General features: G+C 47.0%; 1 long non-coding RNA gene and 7 other non-coding genes across 8 annotated transcripts; all 8 read right to left on the bottom strand.

Moving 5' to 3' along the window:
• Positions 1 to 593: 593 nt before the first annotated feature.
• Positions 594 to 8,690, bottom strand: LOC146035257 (uncharacterized). Its single transcript, XR_014460610.1, has 3 exons — positions 8,533 to 8,690; positions 1,795 to 1,830; positions 594 to 814 (listed from the first exon to the last, which is right to left on the bottom strand). It is a non-coding gene; the product is annotated as an uncharacterized LOC146035257 (long non-coding RNA).
• LOC146040032 (small nucleolar RNA SNORA17) lies at positions 1,629 to 1,760 on the bottom strand. The gene has a single exon (XR_014463203.1). It is a non-coding gene; the product is annotated as a small nucleolar RNA SNORA17 (small nucleolar RNA).
• Positions 2,008 to 2,137, bottom strand: LOC146040038 (small nucleolar RNA SNORA17). Its single transcript, XR_014463210.1, has one exon. It is a non-coding gene; the product is annotated as a small nucleolar RNA SNORA17 (small nucleolar RNA).
• On the bottom strand, positions 2,653 to 2,782 carry LOC146040036 (small nucleolar RNA SNORA17). The gene has a single exon (XR_014463207.1). It is a non-coding gene; the product is annotated as a small nucleolar RNA SNORA17 (small nucleolar RNA).
• Positions 8,377 to 8,508, bottom strand: LOC146040034 (small nucleolar RNA SNORA17). Its single transcript, XR_014463205.1, has one exon. It is a non-coding gene; the product is annotated as a small nucleolar RNA SNORA17 (small nucleolar RNA).
• Positions 8,691 to 10,823: 2,133 nt separating the features above from the next.
• LOC146040039 (small nucleolar RNA SNORA17) lies at positions 10,824 to 10,939 on the bottom strand. Its single transcript, XR_014463211.1, has one exon. It is a non-coding gene; the product is annotated as a small nucleolar RNA SNORA17 (small nucleolar RNA).
• Positions 10,940 to 15,738: 4,799 nt separating this feature from the next.
• Positions 15,739 to 15,870, bottom strand: LOC146040033 (small nucleolar RNA SNORA17). Its single transcript, XR_014463204.1, has one exon. It is a non-coding gene; the product is annotated as a small nucleolar RNA SNORA17 (small nucleolar RNA).
• Positions 15,871 to 17,808: 1,938 nt separating this feature from the next.
• Positions 17,809 to 17,936, bottom strand: LOC146040035 (small nucleolar RNA SNORA17). The gene has a single exon (XR_014463206.1). It is a non-coding gene; the product is annotated as a small nucleolar RNA SNORA17 (small nucleolar RNA).
• Between the last annotated feature and the right edge of the window lie 6,297 nt (positions 17,937 to 24,233).

Here is a 24,233-nt window from a genome sequence, read left to right as displayed (position 1 = left end):
CAGCCAGAACCCTGTTCCTCTCACTGGCACAGAAAGCGGCAGGATTAAGACTTCTGAAACAGCTAATATGATGCCAACTCATCATATAGACCAGGTATGGGGAATCTTTGCTCCTCCAGCTGTTGAACTACACATCCCAACATGCCCTGCTACAGTTTTGATATTTGGCCATGCTAAAACTGTTGCAGTGCTGGGGATGTATAGTTCAACAACAGCTGTAGGGCCAAAAATTCCTCCTCCCTGATATAGACAATAAAACCCTTTTGCTTTATTCCCCAGGCCAGAATAGAAGCACTGGAGCCTTTACTTGTAACACAATGGTGGAATGTACCAACACATAAGGCAGCAGTATGGTGAACTAGGATCATCCGCCCTGAGCACATTTCTGCTAAAGTGTTCGGGCGCCAAACTGCTAATAGGTTGTGAATTTACCGGATTAGATCTGCAATACAATGGCCGACCCCAGAGGTGGAGACAGATCTATTATAACCACCTGGACAGCAACATAAAGGATCCTGCAGATACCACTGAGGCCAGTACTAGTGTAAAGGAAACATTTTAAAATGAAAGAAAATAAATAAATAAAACCGGTTTCAAATAGTTTTATTGAAAAGTTTACAATTCAATATTATTTGGTTGTAATTTCACACATTGTAGAACTATCAGATCTACTCCAGTTCGCTGCTGTCCCTCCAGCCACCGTGCCGTCCTAGCGAGGGCCGGTCTGGTGTCCTGCAGATCTACTGCAGCGTAGAGGTCAATATATACTCACCCGGGAAGCTGCGTCCTACTCTTCAGTCACCGCCAACATCACCTACAGACAATGGAAGTTGCATAATAAGATACAAGGAGTTTATAGAGGGCGAGGGATAATATATGGTGAGTTTGTTGCCTTACACCCCAATCGGCCCCATGGGTGCACAAAAATCCCCTGTCCCACTACCTTGCAGGTATCTGGGGTACAACAGCATAAGGCTGCAGGCAGGTATTAAGGGAGACATCTAGGTCAAGATTGAATAGCGATTGGGGGTCCCCACTCACCCAGGTACACTGTCCAGGGCTGACCAGCCACGGTGCGCATGGTACGGCTGGGGGGCCTTATGTAAAAGTGTCCCCCTGCTGTGGCATGACACCAAGGGCTGTTGTAGTCCAGTGCTGGTTCCAAAATATGGGGGACCCTCGGTTTTTGTCCCCTGTATTTTTAGAACCAGGACTGGTCCAAGAGTCCGGGGTTGGTTTCAGAAATATGGGGGGGCTACTACGCTTTGTCCCCCATATTTTTGGAACCAGGTTGGGCTCAATGAGCCGTAGGGATGGTCATCCTCAGGAGGGGGCCCTACGCTGTTTTCCCTATTGTGTAACGCACATTACCATGTCTCACAAAATTGCACATTTTCATGCTGAATGCGATAATGTGCAATTTCGGAATCTTACTAAAAACCTCACCCCTAATATCACTTTACTTTGTGACTTATTGTGAATAACGCACAAGTTTACCCACAGACAAAGACAAGAGAACAGGTTCCTTAGATCACAGAAATTCAGCTGCAGCGTATTACAGATCTCACATCTACACAATCACTACAACAGGTCGTGTTAATAGAAGTATTATAACAGTACATTCATCGGGTGTCCGGCTGGTAATCATTCTTAGTACCCACATGCTGGGCACAGAGCGTAGACGCAGCCAGATCCCTCTATGCCACCTAATGACACAGACATGAAACCACGGCCATGTCTGTAACGCCTCTAGGGGCAATAACACAGTGGTAAGAGGCACAAGGCACTGCCTACCTGTATGATCCGGGCATCAGGGACCCCGCACTCATCCTGTGGACAGACACAGGACAGGTCAGTATACAGCAGTGATACAATGTACACACACACTGCGGACAGACACAGGTCAGTATACAGCAGTGATACAATGTACACACACAGAACATTTCTGCAGCGTAAATGCTACAGTCATATTACTGGTATAGAAGTATTATAACAAAATATAGGTGGGATGTCCGGCTGGTGATCATGCTTAGTACCCACATGCTGGACACAGAGCGTAGAAGCAAACACATCCCTCTATGCCAGCTAATGACAGGCATGAAACCACGGCCATGTCTGTAACGCCTCTAGGGGCAATAACACAGCTGTAAGACACACAAGGCACTGCCTACCTGTATGATCCGGGCATTAGGGACCCCGCACTCATCCTGTGGACAGACACAGGACAGGTCAGTATACAGCAGTGATACAATGTACACACACACACACACACACACACACACACACTGCGGACAGACACAGGGCAGGTCAGTATACAGCAGTGATACAATGTACACACACACACTGCGGACAGACACAGGGCAGGTCAGTATACAGCAGTGATACAATGTACACACACACACACACACACTGCGGACAGACACAGGACGGGTCAGTATACAGCAGTGATACAATGTACACGCGCACACACACACTGCGGACAGACACAGGACAGGTCAGTATACAGCAGTGATACAATGTATGCACACACACACACACACAGGACAGGTCAGTATACAGCAGTGATACACAATACACACACAAAGCATTTCTGTAGGTTATCTGCTACCGTCATATTACTGGTATAGAAGTACTATAACAGAATATAGGTGGGATGTCCGGCTGGTGATCATGCTTAGTACCCACATGCTGGGCACAGAGCGTAGAAGCAAACACATCCCTCTATGCCAGCTAATGACAGGCATGAAACCACGGCCATGTCTGTAACGCCTCTAGGGGCAAGGCTGCCGCTAGCTCAAGGGAGCATCATCCTAACCCCAGTCTAGCACTTGCAGGACTACATCTCCCAGCAATCTTGGTTTACAGGGCATGCTGAGAGTGCCATCATCTACCCATGATAGAGTCTGCAAGGGTATGGCTGAAATCACAGATTAAGGACATGCCTGGAGCAATGTTATTTGCAGCACTGGGTGGCAGACCAACGGGCCCCTGCACAATTCCTAGGCCCTGTGCATCCAATCCATGCTGCAGAGACTGAGGGCACCATTTGGCAAACAGGGCTTTAAATGACAGCCTACGAAGAGCTAAAAGGGGTCATGTGCAGTACTTAGCGGCTATTACTAGATGGCAACAAATCCCACAGGGGCCGGATAGCCGTGCAGTACTCCCTGGCTGGCACTAGATGGCGGTAGATCCCTCAGATTCCAAGTCAGAATTTTGTGCAGTACTCCCTTTTTACCACTAGATGGAGACAAATCCAACACATTGATATTCAGTTATTGCAGATGATTGACCGATGCAGATTTTTATAGCGGGGGATCCAATTACAGGCTGTCTCATCATTGCTGGGAGATGGTTTAGATCAGTGGTCTCCAACCTTTTTCGGGGTGGGAGCTACTCGCGACAAAATAAACCGCCCGAAGAGCTACTAAATTTAAAAAAAATTTAAAACCTGCATAATATCCCAAAAAATGCCCTTTACACATTATGCCACACACCGTAATGCCCCTGACACCTTATGCCACACACTGCAATGTCCAATATGTCACAAACATACCTCCCAACACGAGGCAGAGGAGACATCTGCGCGTGCTGAAGGCACGCGCCCAAAATTAGAGGGTTCACCTACTACCGTGGAACTCCTGCGAGGCTACATCCCCCATTTTTTGAGGGCATGGTCAGCTCTCTAAGAGCTGTAGCCACATGTGGTGCGGCCATGGAAAATGGAGATGTGATACACATATGACCCCAATAGTGCAGTCTTTGATGCCCATTATACCTATGCCGCATACTGTGATGCCCATTATAGATATGCCCCGCACTGTGATGCTCCATTATACATATGCCACACACATGATGCCCATTATACATATGCCCATTATACAGTACATATGCCCCACAACGTGACGCTCCATTATGCAAACATCCCACAGCGTGACGCTGAATTTAACATGCCACACACATGATGTCCATTATACATATGCCCCACATCGTGATGCCCATTATACATATGCCGCACACCGTGATGCCCATTATACATATGCCCCACATCGTGATGCTCCATTATACATATGCCCCACTGTGATGCTCCATAATACATATGCCCCACTGTAATGCTCCACTGTGATGCTCCATTATACATATTCCCCACTGTGATGCTCCATTATACATATTTCCCACTGTGATGCTCCGTTATACATATGCCCCACTGTGATGCTCCATAATACATATGCCCCACTGTGATGCTCCATTATACATGTGCCCCACTGTGATGCTCCATAATACATATGCCCCACTGTGATGCTCCATTATACATGTGCCCCACTGTGATGCTCCATAATACATATGCCCCACTGTGATGCTCCGTTATACATATGCCCCACTGTGATGCTCCATAATACATATGCCCCACTGTGATGCTCCATTATACATGTGCCCCACTGTGATGCTCCATAATACATATGCCCCACTGTGATGCTCCATTATACATGTGCCCCACTGTGATGCTCCATAATACATATGCCCCACTGTGATGCTCCATAATACATATGCCCCACTGTGATGCTCCATTATACATATGCCCCACTGTGATGCTCCATAATACATATGCCCCACTGTGATGCTCCATAATACATATGCCCCACTGTGATGCTCCATAATACATATGCCCCACTGTGATGCTCCATTATACATGTGCCCCACTGTGATGCTCCATAATACATATGCCCCACTGTGATGCTCCATAATACATATGCCCCACTGTGATGCTCCATAATACATATGCCCCACTGTGATGCTCCATAATACATATGCCCCACTGTGATGCTCCATTATACATGTGCCCCACTGTGATGCTCCATTATACATGTGCCCCACTGTGATGCTCCAGTATACATATGCCCCACTGTGATGCTCCATTATACATGTGCCCCACTGTGATGCTCCATTATACATATGCCCCACACACTGTGCGCACACAGTTTTCATTTTTTTTTTACCTCATGTAAGTCTGAGCAGAGGCTGTGGCGCAGGACCGGAGCAGACATCAATCACGCTGAGCAGAGGCTGTGGCCGTGGCGTCGATGAGAACGTGCGCTGGGGACGTCAGGAGGACGCGGCATGAAGTCACATTCAGAGACCTCTTGCCGCCAAGTGAGGATGAAGAAAGTGCGCTGGGGACGTCAGGAGGACGCAGCATTAAAACACTTTCTGACCTCCTGCCGTCAAGCAAGGTACCGCTACGCGGCAGGAGCAGGGGCTGGCTGGCAACTTTCAGCCTGGGGGGCAAACACAAGACAGTGGCCCCGCTTTTTCTACCAGCGCATGAAATGGGATTCACATTGTTGGAGGCCTGGTTTGCTTAATCAGCAGGAATGGGCTTAGCATGCCGTCTGTCAGAAACCAGCAAGTAGAACACAAAACACTGCATCTTTCTGCACATGCGTCAGATAAACGCACTGCATGGGCACTAGGAGGAGACCGATTAAATCCCGCTCAGTACATATTGCAAAAAGAAGCCCATAGGCTTCTATAAGGCAATGCCATTTACAGATGGCAATGCCCACTAAGTCCAGGCTCTAGAATGTATCCCATTCAGGAGCTTGGTGTATACGAGAAATGTGGTTGGACCGCTGAATACGGATTTTCAGAGGTTTGGCCACAGTTTTACCTTTGGTGCACCCTGCCCCAGGGAGTGTACAGAACCCATCTACTGTAGGAAACAATATATTACAAAATAAATTAAAAATAATTTTCACAGTCACTTGTTACTATTATAGTAACAACCTGAATCAATAGAGGAGTCCTATTCATAAGTCTCAAATATAACTGACCCCTCTATACCCTACAGTACTAACCCCTCTATACCCTCCGCTATATCACTGACCCCTCTATACCCTACAGTACTGACCCATCTATACCCTACTGACCCCTCTATACCCGTCACTACACTACTGACCTCTCTATATCCACCACTACACTACTGACCCTTCTATACCCACCACTACACTACTGACCGCTCTGTATCCACTACTACATCACTGACCCCTCTATACCCTACATCACTGACCCCTCTATACCCACCACTACATTACTGACCCCTCTATACCCTACAGTACTAACCCCTCTATACCCTCCGCTATATCACTGACCCCTCTATACCCTACAGTACTGACCCATCTATACCCGTCACCACACTACTGACCCCTCTATATCCACCACTACATTACTGACCCCTCTATACCCTACACTACATTACTGACCCCTCTATACCCTACACTACATTACTGACCCCTCTATACCCTACACTACATCAACGAACCCTCTATACCTAATACATTACTGACCCCCTCTATAAGCTACACTAATTAACTGTGTACACCCTTGTACACTACTGACCCATCTAAACTCACATACATACCCATCTGTACAGAGGCAGAACTACCATTGATGCAGGAGGTTCAATGCACTGGGGCCCCTGAAAACTAAAGGGGCCACTGCTGCCACCCACTGCTGTGTGGCATACTGTGAGCCTGGGTTGGAGTGGGACCCAAAAAGTATATTTTTGCAGCACAGCATGGATTCCCAGGATGGCAGGGGACAGAGCAGCAGTGTGAGATGAGGAACAGAGGCTGGGGCTAGCAGGTCGCTGCTAATACCATGTTACAGAAGGATATGGGGATTATGGCACCCTCCGTGGTTTGGCGGTCTGGGCTACGGCCCTGCCTGTCCGCCCGCCCGCCCCTTAAATACATGCAAAATTAGTTACAAACACAGAAAAAAACAAGCCCCCCTTCCACCAACAACACATGTATTTTTCCACACACACATATAATAAAGAAAATACCAGTAAACTCCCCTCCCCCCACACAAATTATGTATGCAAGTCACACATACATTTTTTACACTCACATGCAAACACATAGTACACACACACACACTAAACAAGATAACTCCACCCCCCACACACACATTATTAATGCAAGTTACACGTATATTTTTACACTCACATGCAAACACATAGTACACACACACACACACTAAACAAGATAACCCCACCCCCCCCCACACACACATTATTTATGCAAGTTACACGTATATTTTTACACTCACATGCAAACACATAGTACACACACACACTAAACAAGATAACTCCACCCCCCCCCCCCACACACACACACACACACACACACACACACACACATTATGTATGCAAGTTACACATATATTTGTACACTCACATGCAGACACATAGTACACACACAGAGACACACACACACACACACACACACACACACACTAAACAAGATAACATCCCCCCATGTATGAAACAATGAGACAATTTTTTCTACACAGAGTCAGACACACACACATTTAACAAAGAAGACAACACCTCCCACCCACATTATCCCTACACATGACTCTGTCTATCCACCAAAAAACTCACCAAGGAGGGCAGCAGCTTCTGTACAGGGTGGAGATAGAAGGGAGGGAGCAGGATTCATGCTGCCCGGGAGGAGAGAAGAGTAGGAGGTCGGGACACAGGAGGGGAGGGGCCAGCCGTATGGGAGCTCAGCTCATTGGTGGCTGGTCCCAGGAGAGGGGCTGGCCCCAGTAATCAAGTTTTGCAGCTGTGAAGGCTCCGTCCTGGCTGCGCTGTGAGAGAGTGTCCCTGAACTGAGCATACTACAGCACCAGCCCTGAACGGCTGCTGTCAGAGATATCAGGTCAGACGTCAGAGTGCAGCGAGGAGCACACGCTGCAAGGCTTCCCGGCCACATGAATGTGCAAGCACAGCATGCACCTGCGGCCCCAAACAGTAACAGTGTACTGGCCTGGGGGGCAACTGGCACCCTGCCCCCCTGCCCAGCCCGCCACTGGGCAGGAGGTCACTTAAACAGCCCCGAGCTACTGGAAAGGTCCCGGCGAGCTACCCGTCGCTCGCGAGCGACGGGTTGGCGAACCCTGGTTTAGATTATAATTTTTAAGGGCAAGATAAGCATCCACGGAATGCTTTACACCGTGGGTATTCTGTTCGTACACAATCTGCACACTGGGTCTGATTCAGAAGTGGACAGTGGGCGCATAGTGGCTGCCAGCATGGAAGCAGCAGGCACAGCACTAGTACTGTATAATATAAGCAGATGCCTTCTGCTTGCACTAGCGATCAGAGCAGCGCCTACGCCACACCATTGGCCGGCTGCATGACCCCCAGGACTACGCAGGCCGGGCGTGGCATCGCTAACTACAGACATCTGGTGCCACACAATGCTGCAGGCCAGGCGTCATATACTGCATGTACCGACACTGACATGAGAGCGCCCTGATTACAGGTTACAGACATTCAGCCCGAACGTGTTCATTATGTTACAGTAATGGGGTGTCCGGCTGGTAATCATTCCTAGTACCCACATGCTGGTCACCGAGCGTAGACGCAGCCACGTCCCTCTATGCCACCTAATGACACAGACATAGAACCGAAGCCATGTCTGTAACGCCTCTAGGGGCAACAGAATACAGCAATAGGAGACTCACCAGGAACCGCATAACCCAATAATCCAGGGCCCGCGCACTCATCCTGCGGACAGACACAGGACAGGTCAGTATACAGCAGTAATACAATGTACACACACCAGGGACCGCGCACTCATCCTGCGGACAGACACAGGACAGGTCAGTATACAGCAGTGATGCAATGTACACACACCAGGGCCCGCGCACTCATCCTGCGGACAGACACAGGACAGGTCAGTATACAGCAGTGATGCAATGTACACACACCAGGGACCGCGCACTCATCCTGCGGACAGACACAGGACAGGTCAGTATACAGCAGTGATACAATGTACACACACCAGGGACCGCGCACTCATCCTGCGGACAGACACAGGACAGGTCAGTATACAGCAGTGATACAATGTACACACACCAGGGACCGCGCACTCATCCTGCGGACAGACACAGGACAGGTCAGTATACAGCAGTGATACAATGTACACACACCAGGGACCGCGCACTCATCCTGCGGACAGACACAGGACAGTATACAGCAGTGATACAATGTACACACACCAGGGACCGCGCACTCATCCTGCGGACAGACACAGGACAGGTCAGTATACAGCAGTGATACAATGTACACACACCAGGGACCGCGCACTCATCCTGCGGACAGACACAGGACAGGTCAGTATACAGCAGTAATACAATGTACACACACCAGGGACCGCGCACTCATCCTGCGGACAGACACAGGACAGGTCAGTATACAGCAGTGATGCAATGTACACACACCAGGGACCGCGCACTCATCCTGCGGACAGACACAGGACAGGTCAGTATACAGCAGTGATACAATGTACACACACCAGGGACCGCGCACTCATCCTGCGGACAGACACAGGACAGGTCAGTATACAGCAGTGATACAATGTACACACACCAGGGACCGCGCACTCATCCTGCGGACAGACACAGGACAGGTCAGTATACAGCAGTGATACAATGTACACACACCAGGGACCGCGCACTCATCCTGCGGACAGACACAGGACAGTATACAGCAGTGATACAATGTACACACACCAGGGACCGCGCACTCATCCTGCGGACAGACACAGGACAGGTCAGTATACAGCAGTGATACAATGTACACACACCAGGGACCGCGCACTCATCCTGCGGACAGACACAGGACAGGTCAGTATACAGCAGTGATACAATGAACACACACCAGGGACCGCGCACTCATCCTGCGGACAGACACAGGACAGGTCAGTATACAGCAGTGATACAATGTACACACACCAGGGACCGCGCACTCATCCTGCGGACAGACACAGGTCAGTATACAGCAGTGATACAATGTACACACACCAGGGACCGCGCACTCATCCTGCGGACAGACACAGGACAGGTCAGTATACAGCAGTGATACAATGTACACACACCAGGAACCGCGCACTCATCCTGCGGACAGACACAGGACAGGTCAGTATACAGCAGTGATACAATGTACACACACCAGGGACCGCACACTCATCCTGCGGACAGACACAGGACAGGTCAGTATACAGCAGTGATACAATGTACACACACCAGGGACCGCGCACTCATCCTGCGGACAGACACAGGACAGGTCAGTATACAGCAGTGATACAATGTACACACACCAGGGACCGCGCACTCATCTTGCGGACAGACACAGGACAGGTCAGTATACAGCAGTGATACAATGTACACACACCAGGGACCGCGCACTCATCCTGCGGACAGACACAGGACAGGTCAGTATACAGCAGTGATACAATGTACACACACACACACACACACACACCAGGGACCGTGCACTCATCCTGCGGACAGACACAGGACAGGTCGGTATACAGCAGTGATACAATGTACACACACACCAGGGACCGTGCACTCATCCTGCGGACAGACACAGAACAGGTCAGTATACAGCAGTGACAATATACACACACACACACACACAGGGACCGCGCACTCATCCTGCGGACAGACACAGAACAAGTCAGTATACAGCAGTGACACAATGTACACACACACACACACACACACACCAGGGACCGTGCACTCATCCTGCGGACAGACACAGAACAGGTCAGTATACAGCAGTGACACAATGTACACACACACACACACACACACACACACACCAGGGACCGTGCACTCATCCTGCGGACAGACACAGAACAGGTCAGTATACAGCAGTGATACAATGTACACACACACACATTTCTGTAGTGTATCTGCCACTAATGTCATATTACGGGTATAGAAGTATTATAACAGTACATTCATGGTGTGTCTGGCTGGTAATCATTGATAGTGCCCACATGCTGGGCACAGAGCGTATACACAGCCACGTCCCTCTATGCCACAAACATGAAACTACAGCCCTATCTCCAAGGGTAACAGTTAACCCCCACCACCCAATTATACCTCCACACACAACTTGCCTCTAGTATAATGCAAATGTATCCTCACCCAGTCTAGCACTTGCAGAACTACATCTCTTAGCAATTGAATTGCAAGGCATGCTGGGAGGTGTAGTCCCAGGACTGCTGAGCCTGAACATGTATGGCTGACACTACAGATGATGGACAGGTCAGGAGCAACGATCCAATCTTACTCACAGCACTGGTTGTCAGTCTAATGGGCCCCTGCAAGATCTGTCTGTTAGGGAAGCATGTGCTGTGGGACCAAAGATAGCACCATGTGGTGTGCAAGGCTTTAAATAGCCATCTACAGAGAACAGGTGTAATTTGTCTCTGCAGTACTCCTTGGCCGCCACTAGATGGCGACAAACAATGATCATTCCATGAAGCACTCCTCAGCCTCCCATAGAGGGCAATAGATCGAGCACATGGATATTCAGTAATTGCAGGAGATTAGTGATCCCAGCTATAGACATTTGCATCTGTCAGTCAGACATGATTACAGGCTGGGATATGGTTTTATATTATAACTTCCAAGGGCATGATGGGCATCATTGGAATGGTTAACACCAGTGGTGTCAAACTCATGGCCCTGCAGCTGTTATGGAACTACATGTCCCAGCATGCCCTAGCACGGTTTTAGCAATCCATTATATAAAATCAGGGACCTCTCACTCACCCTGCGGACAGATACAGGACAGGTCAGTATACAGCAATGATACAATGGGCCTTATTTTGGTTCATTCTTTCTGACAAAATCCTTCTTAGATGGACAAAACCATGTGCACTGCAGGGGGGGGGCAGATGTAACATGTGCAGAGAGAATTAGATTTGGGTGAGTAATTTTGTTTCTGTGCAGGGAAAATACTGACTGCTTTATTTTTACACTGCAATATAGATCTCACTTTGAAGTAAAACCCCACCCAAATCTAATTCTCTCTGCACATGTTACATCTGCCCCACCTGCAGTGCACATGGTTTTGCCCATCTAAGAAGGATTTTGTCAGAAAGAATGAACCAAAATAAGGCCCAATGTGTGTACACACACACACACACACATCAGGGACTGCGCTCTCACCCTGCGGACAGACATAGGACAGGTCAGTATACAGCAGTGATACAATGTACACACACACACTCACTGCGGACAGACATAGGACAGGTCAGTATACAGCAGTGATACAATGTACACACACACACACACACACACACACACACACACAGGACAGGTCAGTATACAGCAGTGATACAATGTACACACACAGGACAGGTCAGTATACAGCAGTGATACAATGTACACACACACACTGCGGACAGACACAGGACAGGTCAGTATACAGCAGTGATACAATGTACACACACTACATTTCTGATGCGTATCTGCTGTCGTATTACTGGGGTGTCTGGCTGGTAATCACAGTACCCACATGCTGGGCACCGAGCCTAGACGCAGCCACGTCCCTCTATGCCACAGACTACTTGAAGCCACGGCTGTATCACCTCTAGGGGAAAATAGTAACAGCTCTAAAATACAATTAGACACCCCACCCCCAGTTCTGCAATACCGCCCGTAGCACAAGGGACAACATCCTGACACAACTACATCTCCTAGCAATCAATATACAGAGCATGCTGGGAGGTGTAGTCCCAGGACAGCTGAGCCAGAGTGTGTAAGGCTGACAATACAGATGAAGGACACTCCAAGGTTACTCACAGCACTGGGTGTAAGGCCCCTGGACCCACAGCACATGCTTCCTCCACAGAGACTCAGTCACAGAGAGCACCATGTGGTGTGCAGGGCTTTAAATAGAAAACTACGGAGAGCAGGTGGTGCCATTTGTCTCTGCAGTACTCCTTGCAGATGAGTGACAGGTGCAGATGTTTATAGCAAGGATCGAAGTACAGGCTGCCTCATCATTGTTGGGAGATGGTTTAAATCAGTGATTCCCAGCCCTGGTCCTCAAGTACCCCCAACAGTGCATGTTTTCCGGGTCACCCAGCAGGTGCACTCATTATTCAGGCACATTTTAAAAGATCCACAGATGGAGCTAATTATAGCACTTTTGATTCTGTGTGGAGACCTGGAAAACATGCACTGTTGGGGGTACTTGAGGACCAGGGTTAGGAACCACTGGTTTAGATTATAACTTACAAGGGCAGGATGGGAACCTGTGCAATGGTTTACACCGTGGGTATTCAGTTCATTCACGGATGGGTTTGGTTACCTTTCGGTATCAATGGGACGGGTTTGCTATGGGGCCACAGCCATCTAGTTGCGCCCATGCTCAGCATCCATGGGCTGGGCCCCGACTGTGTAGACACAGCCATGGTCCTCTATGACAAGGACATGATACCACTGCAATACCTGTAAACACCTCTAGGGGCAATAACACAGCTGTAAGACACACAAGGCACTGCCTACCTGTATGATCCGGGCATTAGGGACCCCGCACTCATCCTGTGGACGACACAGGACAGGTCAGTATACAGCAGTGATACAATGTACACACACACACACACACACACTGCGGACAGACACAGGACAGGTCAGTATACAGCAGTGATACAATGCACACACACACACACACACACTGCGGACAGACACAGGGCAGGTCAGTATACAGCAGTGATACAATGTACACACACACACTGCGGACAGACACAGGACAGGTCAGTATACAGCAGTGATACAATGTACACATACACACACACACACACACACTGCGGACAGACACAGGGCAGGTCAGTATACAGCAGTGATACAATGTACACACACACACACTGCGGACAGACACAGGGCAGGTCAGTATACAGCAGTGATACAATGTACACATACACACACACACACACACACACACACACACACACACTGCGGACAGACACAGGGCAGGTCAGTATACAGCAGTGATACAATGTACACACACTACATTTCTGATGCGTATCTGCTGTCGTATTACTGGGGTGTCTGGCTGGTAATCACAGTACCCACATGCTGGGCACCGAGCCTAGACGCAGCCACGTCCCTCTATGCCACAGACTACTTGAAGCCACGGCTGTATCACCTCTAGGGGAAAATAGTAACAGCTCTAAAATACAATTAGACACCCCACCCCCAGTTCTGCAATACCGCCCGTAGCACAAGGGACAACATCCTGACACAACTACATCTCCTAGCAATCAATATACAGAGCATGCTGGGAGGTGTAGTCCCAGGACAGCTGAGCCAGAGTGTGTAAGGCTGACAATACAGATGAAGGACACTCCAAGGTTACTCACAGCACTGGGTGTAAGGCCCCTGGACCCACAGCACATGCTTCCTCCACAGAGACTCAGTCACAGAGAGCACCATGTGGTGTGCAGGGCTTTAAATAGAAAACTACGGAGAGCAGGTGGTGCCATTTGTCTCTGCAGTACTCCTTGCAGATGAGTGACAGGTGCAGATGTTTATAGCAAGGATCGAAGTACAGGCTGCCTCATCATTGTTGGGAGATGGTTTAAATCAGTGATTCCCAGCCCTGGTCCTCAAGTACCCCCAACAGTGCATGTTTTCCGGGTCACCCAGCAGGTGCACTCATTATTCAGGCACATTTTAAAAGATCCACAGATGGAGCTAATTATAGCACTTTTGATTCTGTGTGGAGACCTGGAAAACATGCACTGTTGGGGGTACTTGAGGACCAGGGTTAGGAACCACTGGTTTAGATTATAACTTACAAGGGCAGGATGGGAACCTGTGCAATGGTTTACACCGTGGGTATTCAGTTCATTCACGGATGGGTTTGGTTACCTTTCGGTATCAATGGGACGGGTTTGCTATGGGGCCACAGCCATCTAGTTGCGCCCATGCTCAGCATCCATGGGCTGGGCCCCGACTGTGTAGACACAGCCATGGTCCTCTATGACAAGGACATGATACCACTGCAATACCTGTAAACACCTCTAGGGGCAATAACACAGCTGTAAGACACACAAGGCACTGCCTACCTGTATGATCCGGGCATTAGGGACCCCGCACTCATCCTGTGGACGACACAGGACAGGTCAGTATACAGCAGTGATACAATGTACACACACACTGCGGACAGACACAGGACAGGTCAGTATACAGCAGTGATACAATGCACACACACACACACACACTGCGGACAGACACAGGGCAGGTCAGTATACAGCAGTGATACAATGTACACACACACACACTGCGGACAGACACAGGACAGGTCAGTATACAGCAGTGATACAATGTACACATACACACACACACACACACACACACACTGCGGACAGACACAGGGCAGGTCAGTATACAGCAGTGATACAATGTACACACACACACTGCGGACAGACACAGGGCAGGTCAGTATATAGCAGTGATACAACGTACACGTACACACACACACACACTGCGGACAGACACAGGGCAGGTCAGTATATAGCAGTGATACAATGTACACACACACACACACACAAACACACTGCGGACAGACACAGGGCAGGTCAGTATACAGCAGTGATACAATGTACACACACACTGCGGACAGACACAGGACAGGTCAGTATACAGCAGTGATACAATGTACACACACACTGCGGACAGACACAGGGCAGGTCAATATACAGCAGTGATACAATGTACACACACACTGTGGACAGACACAGGGCAGGTCAGTATACAGCAGTGATACAATGTACACACACACACACACACAGCATTTCTGTAGCGTATCTGCCAGTAACGTCACACTACTGGTATAGAAGTATTATAACAGTACATTCATGGGGTGTCTGGCTGGTAATCATTCTTAGTACCCACATGCTGGGCACCGAGTGTAGACGCAGCCACGTCCCTCTATGCCACCTAATGACACAGACATGAAACCACGGCCATGCCTGTAACGCCTCTAGGGGCAATAGATTCTATATGGGAACAGAGCCTGCAGGAACCACGTACCTGTACGGTCCAGGAATCAGGGACACAGCACCTGTCCAGGAAGCAAACAGAAAACAGGTCAATGTTACCAGGCACAATCATGGAAATCCTGGACTGCAATGGAGTCTGGGTAACTCTGCATTACTCTATGATGTCAGCACAAGGCTTGCAGGAACCTCCGAACCCGCAGCGTGAGCTCCGATGTAGCCAATATCTAGAGCAGGGGTCCTCAAACTATTTTGCTCTGGGACCCCATCAGACAATAAAAATAATGACAGGACCCCATCAAGTTACTGCAGAAGGTCATCACATCACATGTGTAGTCAGCAGACAGCACATACATGGCAGCATTGTGGAGGCACAAAATGATGGGAGGAGTCTGATATACCATAACCCATCACATCACATGTGTAGCCAGCAGACAGCACATACATGGCAGCATTGTGGAGGCACAGAGTGATGGGAGGAGTCTAATATACAATAACCCATCACATGTGTAGGCAGCAGACAACACATACATGGCAGCATTGTGGAGGTACAGAGTGATGGGAGGAGTCTGATATACCATAACCCATCACATCACATGTGTAGTCAGCAGACAACACATACATGGCAGCATTGTGGAGGTACAGAGTGATGGGAGGAGTCTGATATACCATAACCCATCACATCACATGTGTAGTCAGCAGACAGCACATACATGGCAGCATTGTGGAGGTACAGAGTGATGGGAGGAGTCTGATATACCATAACCCATCACATTACATGTGTAGCCAGCAGGCAGCATATACATGGCAGCATTGTGGAGGCACAGAGTGATGGGAGGAGTCTGATATACCATAACCCATCACATCACATGTGTAGTCAGCAGACAGCACATACATGGCAGCATTGTGGTGGTACAGACTGATGGGAGGAGTCTGATATACCATAACCCATCACATTACATGTGTAGCCAGCAGCCAGCACATACATGGCAGCATTGTGGAGGCACAGAGTGATGGGAGGAGTCTGATATACCATAACCCATCACATCACACGTGTAGTCAGCAGACATCACATACATGGCAGCATTGTGGAGGCACAGAGTGATGGGAGGAGTCTAATATACCATAACCCATCACATCACATCACATGTGTAGTCAGCAGACATCACATACATGGCAGCATTGTGGAGGCACAGAGTGATGGGAGGAGTCTAGTATACCATAACCCATCACATCACATGTGTAGTCAGCAGACAGCACATACATGGCAGCATTGTGGAGGCACAGAGTGATGGGAGGAGTCTAATATACCATAACCCATCACATTACATGTGTAGCCAGCAGCCAGCACATACATGGCAGCATTGTGGAGGCACAGAGTGATGGGAGGAGTCTGATATACCATAACCCATCACATCACACGTGTAGTCAGCAGACATCACATACATGGCAGCATTGTGGAGGCACAGAGTGATGAGAGGAGTCTAATATACAATAACCCATCACATCACATGTGTAGCCAGCAGACATCACATACATGGCGGCATTGTGGAGGCACAGAGTGACGGGAGGAGTCTGAAGTAACAGACAATTTAACAGATTTTTCAGACTCCTTGAATCACTGACTGATATCAGAAAAGTCATCAGCCTGATGGTCAGCAACATGGAGTCGTGACCCCATGCTGAGAAGGTTGGGACCCACAGTTTGAGAACCGCTGAGCTAGAGCTTTCATTTAGTTACGTGCAGTGATATGGGGCCAGTGGCTGACCGCTCGCTGTGTCCAAAACCAGGGTGCTGCCGACTTCACACATGGAATACACAGTCAACACAAAACGTGTCAGCGCAGAGCAGCGACCTTTATGCAGGTTATCTGGCTGGTCATTTAACTAATTAAATCCTGCTGACGTATAAATATGAGGGGACAAATCGCCGGGTGTCTGGCTGATAATCATTCCTAGTACCCACATGCTGGGCACCGAGCGTAGACACAGCCACGTCCCTCTGCCACCTAATGACAGACATGAAACCACGACCACAGCTCTAACTCCTCTAGGGGCAATAAAAACAACCCGTGCCACCCAATTATAACCCCCCCCCCATCCTCTGACAGTGCCAAGCTGCCTCCAGAACAAGGCAGTTGTATCCTTACCCCAGTCTAGCACTTGCAGAACACGTCACCTTGCCTCTCTACACTCAGCACGCTCTTTAGGGCATGAAATATCGCCTGTCGGCACATGTCTGACAAATCCCCCAAAAAATATTCAACCTTTTGAGTGTCAACCATTCAGTGGTGTCGACCTACTGTCAACCATAGGGTGTCACCCTAGGGCCCGGAATACTCACAAGCTGCAGTGTCAGACCGCTGGGCCCCTGCACGATCCCTGGTCCCACCGCACATGCTTCCCCCACAGAGACTCAGACACAGAGGGCACCATGTGGTGTGAAGTGCTTTAAATATCCATCTACGGAGAGCAGAAGCGGTCATACTGTATGTCCCTGCAGTACTCCCTGGCTGCCACTAGAGGGAAATATAAAACTACAGCCCATTGACATTCAGTAATTGCAGGAGATGACTGATTTATTTATTTATTTATTTATTAACAGTTTCTTATATAGCGCACACAGATTCCGCAGCGCTTTACAAAGCATAATTAGGAGCAAAAACATATATCAAATTACAGTACAAGACAGTTTAGGACAAGTACATGGTAAATATGGATAGTTGCATCAGGGGACAGGACACTGAAGCAATTATCAGGGTGGCAGTGGTTTATATATTCTAAGAAAGGCACAAGAGGAGAGAGGGCCCTGCCCGTGAGAGCTTACATTCTAAAAGGGGAGGGTTAGACAGACAGGGGTGACACAAAAGGGAAAGAAGTGGGCATAAACAGTAGGTTAGGATGAGAGATGGTCAGGTTTTATGCAGGAAGGTGGGAAGAGGTCAGCTTAGTCTTTGATATTTTAAGTCTAAAAAAGCGCTGGGTCATCCAGGAGTAGATAGCAGAGAGACAGTTGGAGATATGAGTGAGGATGGAAGGAGAGAGATCAGGAAAGGAGCAGTAGATTTTAGTATTATCAGCATAGAGGTGATAGTGGAAGTTAAGTGAGCAAATAAGCTCACCCAGAGAGGACAGATAGAGAAGAAGAGGACCAAGAATAAAATGATGGGGGACACCTACTATCAATGGAAGAGCAGAAGTGGTGAAGTCATTAGAGGTACAGCTGGGCATTTTCAAAACAGACAGTGCAAATACAAGCATTAACAGTGATATTCAAAGTTTTAGCAGTTGCAGAAATGGTGATAAGCTGGATGAACAGTCAGATAGCCAGGAGTAGTATGTTGTGAGTATGAAGTGAGCTCACTCAAAGCAGTCCCTTGGTTTTCTGAGTTGCTGTAGTTTCTGTTTTTCTGAATCACTTTGATATCGAGATGTTAAGTTGGTTGGCAGTTTCTGTCCAGTTTAAGTCCAGAATAAGTCCAATCTTTAATCTATGTAACTTTCTCCCTACTTAAAAATCTTCCTACTTTAAAAGCTGATAAAATATCAATAGTCAGCTTTCAATAGTCAGCCAGGCTGTGTCAGCCTAGTATTCTCACTAAATACTAAAAGCTGTTTCTAAGTTAATTGATTAAGACCCCACCCAGCCAGAGCCCCTCTCCCACTAGCAATAAAACTAAGATAAACAAATTGTAAGAGGTTACATACTATCCCAGCCACTAATACATCCAAACTCACTTTAATTCTTAATACAATTGCACAAATACCTATAATAATGCAATATGCAGGCAGAGTGATGGTGACTCAATACTGGCAATGGCATGTAAGGTTAAATACCTATAATAATGCAATATGCAGGCAGAGTGATGGTGACTCAATACTGGCAATGGCATGTAAGGTTAAATACCTATAATAATGCAATATGCAGGCAGAGTGATGGTGACTCAATACTGGCAATGGCATGTAAGGTTAAATACCTATAATAATGCAATATGCAGGCAGAGTGATGGTGACTCAATACTGGCAATGGCATGTAAGGTTAAATACCTATAATAATGCAATATGCAGGCAGAGTGATGGTGACTCAATACTGGCAATGGCATGTAAGGTTAAATACCTATAATAATGCAATATGCAGGCAGAGTGATGGTGACTCAATACTGGCAATGGCATGTAAGGTTAAATACCTGTAATGAGATGAATAAGAAGAAGACAGGCGTTACATCACAGTCATTCCAGAATAAGTCCAATCTTTAATCTATGTAACTTTTTCTCCCTACTTAAAAATCTTCCTACTTTAAAAGCTGATAAAATATCAATAGTCAGCTTTCAATAGTCAGCCAGGCTGTGTCAGCCTAGTATTCTCACTAAATACTAAAAGCTGTTTCTAAGTTAATTGATTAAGACCCCACCCAGCCAGAGCCCCTCTCCCACTAGCAATAAAACTAAGATAAACAAATTGTAAGAGGTTACATACTATCCCAGCCACTAATACATCCAAACTCACTTTAATTCTTAATACAATTGCACAAATACCTATAATAATGCAATATGCAGGCAGAGTGATGGTGACTCAATACTGGCAATGGCATGTAAGGTTAAATACCTATAATAATGCAATATGCAGGCAGAGTGATGGTGACTCAATACTGGCAATGGCATGTAAGGTTAAATACCTATAATAATGCAATATGCAGGCAGAGTGATGGTGACTCAATACTGGCAATGGCATGTAAGGTTAAATACCTATAATAATGCAATATGCAGGCAGAGTGATGGTGACTCAATACTGGCAATGGCATGTAAGGTTAAATACCTATAATAATGCAATATGCAGGCAGAGTGATGGTGACTCAATACTGGCAATGGCATGTAAGGTTAAATACCTATAATAATGCAATATGCAGGCAGAGTGATGGTGACTCAATACTGGCAATGGCATGTAAGGTTAAATACCTATAATAATGCAATATGCAGGCAGAGTGATGGTGACTCAATACTGGCAATGGCATGTAAGGTTAAATACCTATAATAATGCAATATGCAGGCAGAGTGATGGTGACTCAATACTGGCAATGGCATGTAAGGTTAAATACCTATAATAATGCAATATGCAGGCAGAGTGATGGTGACTCAATACTGGCAATGGCATGTAAGGTTAAATACCTATAATAATGCAATATGCAGGCAGAGTGATGGTGACTCAATACTGGCAATGGCATGTAAGGTTAAATACCTGTAATGAGATGAATAAGAAGAAGACAGGCGTTACATCACAGTCATTCCAGAATAAGTCCAATCTTTAATCTATGTAACTTTCTCCCTACTTAAAAATCTTCCTACTTTAAAAGCTGATAAAATATCAATAGTCAGCTTTCAATAGTCAGCCAGGCTGTGTCAGCCTAGTATTCTCACTAAATACTAAAAGCTGTTTCTAAGTTAATTGATTAAGACCCCACCCAGCCAGAGCCCCTCTCCCACTAGCAATAAAACTAAGATAAACAAATTGTAAGAGGTTACATACTATCCCAGCCACTTATACATCCAAACTCACTTTAATTCTTAATACAATTGCACAAATACCTATAATAATGCAATATGCAGGCAGAGTGATGGTGACTCAATACTGGCAATGGCATGTAAGGTTAAATACCTATAATAATGCAATATGCAGGCAGAGTGATGGTGACTCAATACTGGCAATGGCATGTAAGGTTAAATACCTATAATAATGCAATATGCAGGCAGAGTGATGGTGACTCAATACTGGCAATGGCATGTAAGGTTAAATACCTATAATAATGCAATATGCAGGCAGAGTGATGGTGACTCAATACTGGCAATGGCATGTAAGGTTAAATACCTATAATAATGCAATATGCAGGCAGAGTGATGGTGACTCAATACTGGCAATGGCATGTAAGGTTAAATACCTATAATAATGCAATATGCAGGCAGAGTGATGGTGACTCAATACTGGCAATGGCATGTAAGGTTAAATACCTATAATAATGCAATATGCAGGCAGAGTGATGGTGACTCAATACTGGCAATGGCATGTAAGGTTAAATACCTATAATAATGCAATATGCAGGCAGAGTGATGGTGACTCAATACTGGCAATGGCATGTAAGGTTAAATACCTATAATAATGCAATATGCAGGCAGAGTGATGGTGACTCAATACTGGCAATGGCATGTAAGGTTAAATACCTATAATAATGCAATATGCAGGCAGAGTGATGGTGACTCAATACTGGCAATGGCATGTAAGGTTAAATACCTATAATAATGCAATATGCAGGCAGAGTGATGGTGACTCAATACTGGCAATGGCATGTAAGGTTAAATACCTGTAATGAGATGAATAAGAAGAAGACAGGCGTTACATCACAGTCATTCCAGAATAAGTCCAATCTTTAATCTATGTAACTTTTTCTCCCTACTTAAAAATCTTCCTACTTTAAAAGCTGATAAAATATCAATAGTCAGCTTTCAATAGTCAGCCAGGCTGTGTCAGCCTAGTATTCTCACTAAATACTAAAAGCTGATAGATGTAGATGTCTATAGCTGGGACCAGTCAGACGTAATTACAGGCCGTCACATCATTGCTGGGAGATGGTTTATATTAGAACTAGGGGAGGCATGGAATGGTTTACACCGTAGATACGCTGTTCATGCGGAGGGTCCTTCAACCTCTCAGTGCCAATGGGGAGGTGCCCAGGGTAGTCTGGGCACTAAGACACAGCGACATCCCTCAGACATGAAGCCACACAAGGCACCGCCTACCTGTCCAGGCATCAGGTACCACGCACTTACCCTGCGGACAGACACAGAACAGGTCAGTATACAGCAGTGATACAATGTACACACAGAACAGGTCAGTATACAGCAGTGATACAATGTACACACAGAACAGGTCAGTATACAGCAGTGATACAATGTACACACACACACACTGCGGACAGACACAGAACAGGTCAGTATACAGCAGTAATACAATGTACACACACACTGCGGACAGACACAGAACAGGTCAGTATACAGCAGTGATACAATGTACACACACACACACTGCGGACAGACACAGAACAGGTCAGTATACAGCAGTGATACAATGTACACACACACACACACACTGCAGACAGACACAGAACAGGTCAGTATACAGCAGTGATACAATGTACACACACTGCAGACACACACAGAACAGGTCAGTATACAGCAGTGATACAATGTACACACACACTGCGGACAGACACAGAACAGGTCAGTATACAGCAGTGATACAATGTACACACACACACACACAGAACAGGTCAGTATACAGCAGTGATACAATGTACACACACACACACTGCGGACAGACACAGAACAGGTCAGTATACAGCAGTGATACAATGTACACACAGAACAGGTCAGTATACAGCAGTGATACAATGTACACACAGAACAGGTCAGTATACAGCAGTGATACAATGTACACACACACACAGAACAGGTCAGTATACAGCAGTTATACAATGTACACACACACTGCGGACAGACACAGAACAGGTCAGTATACAGCAGTGATACAATGTACACACAGAACAGGTCAGTATACAGCAGTGATACAATGTACACACACACACACTGCGGACAGACACAGAACAGGTCAGTATACAGCAGTGATACAATGTACACACGCACACACACTGCGGACAGACACAGAACAGGTCAGTATACAGCAGTGATACAATGTACACACAGAACAGGTCAGTATACAGCAGTGATACAATGTATACACACACTGCGGACAGACACAGAACAGGTCAGTATACAGCAGTGATACAATGTACACACACACATGGTATTTCTGCAGCCTATCTGCTACTGTATAGAAGTATAACTACATTCATGGTGTCTCCGGCTGGTAATCACTTAGTACCCACATGCTAGGCACTGAGCGCAGACGCAGCTATGTCCCTCTATGCCACAGACATGCCTGTAATGCCTCTAGGGGCAATAATACAGCAATGGGAGACTCACCATGAACCACATAAACCTATAATCCAGGCATTTGGGACCTGGAAGTTTTCCTGTAATAGATCTATTCCCAACTAACAGGGCCAGAGAGGTACAGTGAGGAGACAGTGGCAAAGGATGAGGAGGGGTGGTGGTTGAGGCATTTGGGGGGGGGGCAGAAAAAAGAAAAAAATTCTATTAGTATTCCATTACTTCAACTACAGGCAATACACCTGATCCGCACGTAGCAAGGCCACTCTAGAACTAGCTGACTCTTACTATTAGAGGTTACACCCGTCCCCATCAGGGACTGCCATTTTGATACAGAAATTCATGCAGTAAAATACCCAT

The sequence above is a fragment of the Crinia signifera genome, chromosome 9 (assembly GCF_055691185.1).
Source record: "Crinia signifera chromosome 9, ASM5569118v1, whole genome shotgun sequence".
NCBI classification, from domain to species: Eukaryota; Metazoa; Chordata; class Amphibia; order Anura; family Myobatrachidae; genus Crinia; species Crinia signifera.
The sequence above is the reverse complement of the archived record's forward strand: the minus strand, read 5'-3'. Positions and strand labels throughout refer to the sequence as shown.